This window comes from Pelmatolapia mariae, linkage group LG3_W, assembly GCF_036321145.2.
Source record: "Pelmatolapia mariae isolate MD_Pm_ZW linkage group LG3_W, Pm_UMD_F_2, whole genome shotgun sequence".
In the NCBI taxonomy this organism is placed as follows: Eukaryota; Metazoa; Chordata; class Actinopteri; order Cichliformes; family Cichlidae; genus Pelmatolapia; species Pelmatolapia mariae.
Genome location: NC_086229.1, coordinates 17,168,313 through 17,175,239, shown reverse-complemented (window position 1 = coordinate 17,175,239; position 6,927 = coordinate 17,168,313). Strand labels below are relative to the sequence as shown.

The following is a 6,927-nucleotide window of genomic DNA, read 5'->3' as shown; positions in this document are numbered from 1 at the left end:
AAGACGGAGCAGCACAGCAGTGCACCGTGTGATCTGGACACAAGCATGGAGGCACAACTTGTAGAACATTGGAAAGCTCATCCGAGCCTTTTCGATGTGGCATCACAAAATGATCACGACCACAACAACTGTGAAAATAGTTGGATTTACATTGCTGCTCAATCACAGCTGCCTGATCAATGTTTTTCATTAGCAATTTAGCAAAGTTGATGGTGGCGGTGTGCGTGTCTGTGTGAGTGAAAGACAGAGAGGGAGAGCAAGAGACAGATTTTCTGTTATAACCTTCATTTTATGGACGCACAGTGTGAGCACTCAGGTCACATCAGAGCATCGGGCGGTATAGTGTGAGACCTTGCATCGTGACCTACGAACTTCTAACCCCTGCGAGTCAATCGTGCAGTTTGAGCAGGAGCTGAATAACATGATTGAAAAATTCGCACAGTGTATGCCCAGCTTTAGGTGTACTGTCGTCCGAGACTTGCACCACAGTGTGGCGTTTGTTTCCCTGTTGGCCATGATTCTTGTTGTGGCCATCTGTTGTCTTCCGGTATTTTCTCCTCAAGCGACCTTTCCTCGACCAATGAGATAAGCGGTAATCTGAATTGTCATACTCGAATTGTCATAAGTGTGCTGTCAGCTCATTGGTCACAGAGCAGGAGAGGGGCTGGGAATTATGTTTTCAAACAAAGCGTTAATTGCATTAAAAGTTATAGACTACTTTTGATTCTCACTGTATTACAGGACAAAGTGTGTCCCTTATTAGCTCAATACGGGACAAGTACTTTTGTCTCTAAATACGGGACGATTCCATTTTTTAAAGGACGGTTGGCAACCCTATGATAACATAGCTTGTAGCGCTAGCGATCACGTAGCACATCATTATATACCAGCTAGTCCAACTTCAGTAACCCTACAAACGTCGCTGCTATTTACTTTTCTGTCGTCATTTATATTAGAAGTGATAGCAGAGCTGTACGTTTTAATTTGTTTAGTAAATCTCTCAGTAAGAACATGGTATATTATATTTAGGTGAAAGCTAGCGAGCTAACTCCCTGCATAACTTCTAACTCAGTTAAATTTCATAAATTCTGTTTTCATGGATGCCTGGATGTTAAACTTAATTGTTACACCTGGCAGAGCAGCCACACTGATCATATTATTACAGATGAACAAATTTAGACAGTCTCAGTAAAGCGGCAGAGATCATTGACTTTTGCAGCTGAGTTTGGGCCCGGACATGGCTAATGACATCGAACCCAAAGACCGGATAGTGCTGGTCTACCACGTTGTAACCAGATCACTAATAGGCAAATTAAATAATATGGTTGCTACACTTTAATAAACAAAACAGGTTAGCTGAATGAAAGCACCTATACTCCCGACAACTAAAACACGTCATCATCCCAGAATGCGTCGTGTGCTAAAAAAAAATGGCCGCTCCCACGGCTCCAAAATAGTTTTAAACAACAAAGATTTCATGAATAACAAAACAATTGTAGTTATTCTCAAGTGTGTTTTTATGTAGTGGAGATCACTTCTAACATACTTAGAGTAACTTGTCACAATAGTCGGGGTTCCCTTTAAACACTGTTAAGCTTTCATGGGTTTTTAAATTGGTCCCAATTCATATTGTTGTAATGTTAACACTTTTAATATAGAGGACACAAAAGAAAACACCTGAAAGTTCAAAGAAAGCACTTGATTTTTTAAAATTGTTTTTAACAGGTTTTGCCTAAACATGATTTCCTTTTCATTTTGCAGTTTACTGACTCATTACTTCCACAATGGATCTCAATTTCACTGTAATCAGACAAAGTAAATCAAATGCAAACAACCACAATTGAAATATCAGAAACATTTCATATATGGAGTTAAACATGAATCATTGTTTCAACAATATATTTATTGTTGTCATAAACAGACAAGAAGACAACAACAAACCGCTCCTCCCATTCAACACATGTCAGTCCATATCCCAGCAAACTAAATCATCTCCATTTACACACATCAAATAGAAACATGAATCACTTGTAATGATTAGAAACTTGATAGAATTTCAAATCTAGTTTGGGGAGTCATTCAGTGAGAAACAGTGAAATGATTTTCCATGTGAAAAGGTGGACAGCAGAAACAGAAAGAAACAGTGAGAACTAAAAGAGAAACAAAGAGCTTCGAAACAACGAGGCAGCAGGAGGACAGCTGCAGTTTAACAGCTTCAATTCACTGACAGGAAACAACATTAGAAACATCATCATCCTCAACTCATCTGCTCCACTGACACTGACACCTTCAAGGGACACACCTTCACTTCATCATCAGTGTTGATGTATGGAAACATCCTGTGAGTGAAAGTGTGTGTGAAGGTGTGATTCACTCTGATCCTCTGGAGCTTCTTCTGGAAAGAGAGATAAGTTTTAGCTGATGGTGAGAGTGCTAAATATTTATCTTGACAGAAGAATAATCTCCAAAATCCAGACAGTTCGTCTCCCTTACTCTGCACAGACTCTGCTAACACACCCAGGTCCCACGCTATACTGTCTCCAACTTCGACATCCCAGGAGCAAGTGCCTGAGTTAAAGCCCTCAGAGCCCAGGACAGACCAGGAACAATCAATCCTCTCTGGATTATAAGGAAACTGCTGCCTCTCTCCTCCTCCATATCTCGAACTGGTCAGATCTTCAGACAGGATGAGTTTTGGATGAGCAGTGTTTGGGTCCAGAATGAGAGGAGTGTAGGAGACCATGTCCTTCATGTTGTTCCAGATGTTGAAGGTCAGGTTGCCCAGATGTTTGGCCTGGTCTATCAGAGCTCCTGAGGGCAGCTGTGGATCATCCAGCAGGGGGGCAGCGCTGGACTCTTTCCACTGCAGCCTTGTAGTTGTGCAGGAATGAGACGTCTTCAGCTCTCAGCTCCTCCTCTGTGGCCCTGACGGTGTCTGAAAGAGCTGCTATCTCTCTGCTCAGAGCCTCCATCTTCTCCTTCATCATCCCACTCTTCTGCTCCTCTTCCTCCCTCAGTGCAGCCAGCCTGGCCTCCTCTTCCTCTGCTAGAAACTGGTGAAGCTTCTTAAACTGCTCCTTAATCTGCCTCTCTGTGTGTCAGGCCTGGACCTTAATGTGTTCTGCTGTTTGGTCAAACTTCACTTGAACTTCTTCACAAACCTTTAACTTCTTCTTTAAGGGCTCCAGAGTTTCCTGAAGTTTCTTCTTGTGTTGTTGTGCAGCTTCATCGATGGGTCTGAATCTGTGATTGGTGTGTTTTTCTGAGTCTCTGCAGACGAGACACACTGGCTGCTGATGGTGCAGACAGAAGAGTTTGAGTTTCTCAGAGTGCAGACTGCAGAGAGCCTCTGAAGCTCTCTGATCTCTCTCCTGTAAGAACGACTCACACAAGTTCTTTAAAGCTCAGTTTAAAGGTGGATCATAAACTGATATTTTCTTACAAACTGGACACTCACGTTCCCTTTTTTTTCCTCCACCATCTCTTCAGACAGTCTGTACAGAAGCTGTGGCTACATGACAGAAGAACAGGATCTCTGAAGACCTCCTGACAGACCGGACAGCAGAGATCCTCATCTGATATGGAGGAATACAGCATTGCAGCATATTGAACACAGAAGAGTCTGGACTGGAAACTGAATTCTACATCCTCACTTAACAACCTGATTGTTTGCCAGTGGTGCTAGTGTCAGTCATTATTCAAATTTGCTGTTTAAAAAGCCTGGATATATCAGCTAATGTTAGGCCTAAGTTCCCCTAAAAAAGAAAGAAAGAAAGAAAAAAAGAAAAAAAAGAAGAAAGAAAAAAGTAAATAGAGGTGGATGCTTCTCAACCAATATAGAGATTGACAGAGCACGTGACTTTTGCCCATTGCATGCAGTGAACTCGTGGCAAAACAATCAAAGCAGTGCATCAAACGCAAGCATTTGCAGCACCGCAAAACGTTCTTTCTCCGGTACCAATACCTTCTTGGTTTTTCTTTGCCCCCCGTCCGTACAAAGACAAACTTGATGAAAAGTCAAAGAAAAGATACGAGGAAAAAATCAAAGGAGTGAAAGGGTCAGACCCTTATGAGCACACAGAGTGGACAAAAGATGTTTGCGTGCTGCCCAACTTTCACCACGCTCAGACTTATAATTATATGGTTCTTGGAGTGAGTGCATACACTCATGAAGTTTTTAGTAACTTCAGGTCACTGCAACAAGCCCAGATAGTTTACCAACGGATGGGTACAGGACCTTGAAATGCACCGTGTAGAACGAAAGACCATCGTACGTATCATAAATTTACCAGTCTCACAAATCGTCGTCATAAATACACATTCGTTAACCGTTTATTAATAGGACCTTTGAGCTCAACGGTAATTAATTAGTAGTGGAAATAATTTCTGGTACGCATTACAGAAATGTAGCAGTGACAATAATATTGTATGTTGTAATCGCACTGGGCAATTAGTGATACAAAACAACTGTTTTATCCTGTGAATAAAAGTATATGTTTTTGTTAATGTACCGTGGCAGTAACAGAAGCGAAACGTAGTATTGTGTCAGGACAATTCACTATTTATGCACAATAAATAAAGGAGCATAGCGCCACAATTTCTGTTCAGCGCCAGACTTGCTTGTAACCTATATCACCAATTATGTTAAGAAAAATGACGTATTAACTACTAAAAAACACTGACCTTTGTGGGAATGCTTGGAGCAGACTAACATGTGAGCTGGAGTGTTCTGGGACGTTATATTTGGTTTTTGAATGGCTGCAATCCAGGCCATCCGTCGGCTCTTTGTTACTTCGGAAACATGGCTGGAACAATTTCTTTTCAACGGGTTATCTCGGCTAATCTCTCCAGTGTGTTCTGGCTCTGTTCTAGGGCATCCTTCACCTCACCCAGAAGGTGCCTAGGTGGCATCCTTACCAGAATCCTGAAACAACTTTACTGCCTACTTTCACTGTAGAGGATTAGCAGCTCTACTTTAAGCCCCACTCAAATGACTGAGCACTCCACCCTATGCCAGGGAGAAGCCACGCACCTGACAAACAAAGCTCGTTTTTGCTGCTTGGATCCACAATCCTACCAAATCCACAGTTCCTACCAAAAAGAATCAGACCACACAGTCTATACTATTGGTATACTATTAAATCTGATTCTTTTTCTTTTTTTTCTGGCAGAGAAAAACCCAACTCAGTAGTGGTCAAAACATTTATAATTCTTTATTCAATCATCTTCCGGAAGAGAGAGACCTGCACAGCCCAAAGCCAGTTGCAAAATCTCTAGCATTAGAAACCAAAAATGTGTATCATATAGGTATTAGTTTGGTCCTTTACACATCACACATAGTTTCCATAAAAACAATTTCTTCTGGCCTGAGTTGATGTGTGTGTGTGTGTGTGTTAATTAGTTCCGCTTTTTCTCCCTGTACTGGTTTCCTGTATATTATTAATATGCCTCTGCAGCTCTGCACTAAACTTCCTGCTTTTTAAACTTCCACTAACTTAAGCCTCTGTTGCTAAGGCGACGAGAAACCCTCTGAGCTAGCCAACCCTCAGACCACAAAGTCTTCTTCCTGACAGTCTGAGAGCCCTTCAGATGCCTAAATCAAATCTCTCGGTATGTGTCCCACCATGTAAAAATTAGTTTGACTCCCTGGAAAAAATGATAAGCTAAAGTAAACAAAAACTAAAACAAAAATGCTCTTATAATGTTAATTATTATACAACCATTTTGGATTAGCTGAAGACTTTTCTGAGAGTTTTAGGACATCCTGATAATAGTGAATTACAGTAGTCCAGCCTGGAAGTAATAAATGCATGAACTAGTTTTTCAGCGTCACTCTGAGACAGGATATTTATTTAATTTTAGAGATGTTGCGCAAATGGAAGAAAGCAGTCTTACATGTTTGTTTAATATGTGCGTTGAAGGACATGTCCTGGTCAAAAATGACTCCAAGGTTCCTCACAGCATTACTGGAGGCCAAGGTAATGCCATCCAGAGTAAGAATCTGGTTAGATACCATATTTCTAAGATTTTCAGGGCCGAGTACAATAACCTCAGTTTTATCTGAATTAAGAAGCAGAAAGTTAGCGGCCATCCAGGTCTTTATGTCTTTAAGACATTCCTGCAGTTTAACTAATTGGTGTGTGTTACCTGGCTTCATGGATAGATAGAGCTGCGTGTCATCTGCACAGCTGTGAAAATTTATGCTATGTCTTCTAATGATGCTGCCTAGGGGAAGCATGTATAATGTAAACAGAATTGGTCCTAGCACTGAGCCCTGTGGAACTCCATAATTGACCTTAGTGTGTGAAGAGGACTCTCCATTTATATGTACAAATTGGAGTCTATTAGATAGATATGATACAAACCACTGCAGTGCAGTACCTGTAATACCTACAGCATGTTCCAATCGCTCTAATAGGATATTATGGTCAACAGTATCGAACGCTGCACTGAGGTCTAGCAGGACAAGCACAGAGATGAGTCCACTGTCAGAGGCCATAAGAAGATCATTTGTAACCTTCACTAAAGCTGTTTCTGTGCTGTGATAAGCTCTGAAACCTTACTGAAACTCTTCAAATAAGCCATTCCTCTGCAGATGATCTGTTAGCTGTTTGACAACTACTCTTTCAAGGATTTTGATATGAATGGAATGTTGGAGATTGGCCTATAATTAGCTAAGACAGCTTGGTCTAGAGATGCTTTTTGAGTAAAGGTTTAACTACAGCCAGCTTGAAGGCCTGTGGTACATAGCCGATTATTAGAGATAGGTTGATCATATTTAAGATTGATGAATTAATTAATGGCAGGACTTCTTTGAGCAGTTTTGTAGGAATGGGGTCTAAAAGACACGTTGATGGTTTGGAGGAATTAATTATTTAAGTTAACTCAGAAAGATCAATTGGAGAAAAAGAGTCTAACTTAACATTG

The 6,927-nt window shown here is 41.0% G+C and overlaps 1 pseudogene; it reads right to left on the bottom strand.

Moving 5' to 3' along the window:
- Nucleotides 1-2,257: 2,257 nt before the first annotated feature.
- Nucleotides 2,258-6,241, bottom strand: LOC135932630 (uncharacterized; annotated as a pseudogene).
- Nucleotides 6,242-6,927: the final 686 nt, after the last annotated feature.